The 459-nt window shown below is 63.4% G+C and overlaps 1 protein-coding gene across 1 annotated transcript in view; it reads left to right on the top strand.

Annotated features, from left to right (window-relative positions):
• Window positions 1–459, top strand: part of LOC125481700 (glutamate receptor ionotropic, kainate 5-like) — a gene marked incomplete at both ends in the record, with an annotated part of 15,663 nt that overhangs the window by 498 nt on the left and 14,706 nt on the right. The gene's annotated exons all lie outside the window — the stretch shown is intronic.

Raw genomic sequence — 459 nt, 5'->3', positions numbered from 1 at the left:
CTACCGTCCCCTCACACCCCTACCGTCCCCCTCACTCACATCGTCCCCGTCACCCCCTACCGTCCCCTCACACCCCTATCGTCCCCCTCACTCACATCGTCCCCTCACCCCCCCCACCATCCCCATCACTCACACTGTCCCCTCAGCCTCACGGTCCCCATGCTCCTAACCCTCCTACCGTCCCCATCACTCACACCATCCCCCTCACCCCCTACCATCCACTCAGCCTCACCGTCCCCATCACCCATGCCATCCCCTTAGACTCATTCTCCCTGACCCCTCAGCCTCCCCATCACCCTCTGCCTCACCCTATCCAGCACCCGTCCTCTCCCCATCATCCATCCCCTCATTGTCCCCTCACCCGCCCCTTACCCCTCCCCCTCCACTTCCCCTTCACCATCCCCAGCACTTGCTCCCTCACCTGCCCTCTCAACTCCACCATCACCCTCACAGATCCCT

The sequence above is a fragment of the Rhincodon typus genome, unplaced genomic scaffold (genome assembly GCF_021869965.1).
Source record: "Rhincodon typus isolate 14 unplaced genomic scaffold, sRhiTyp1.1 hic_rhity00003176, whole genome shotgun sequence".
Classification (NCBI taxonomy): domain Eukaryota; kingdom Metazoa; phylum Chordata; class Chondrichthyes; order Orectolobiformes; family Rhincodontidae; genus Rhincodon; species Rhincodon typus.
The sequence above is the reverse complement of the archived record's forward strand: the minus strand, read 5'-3'. Positions and strand labels throughout refer to the sequence as shown.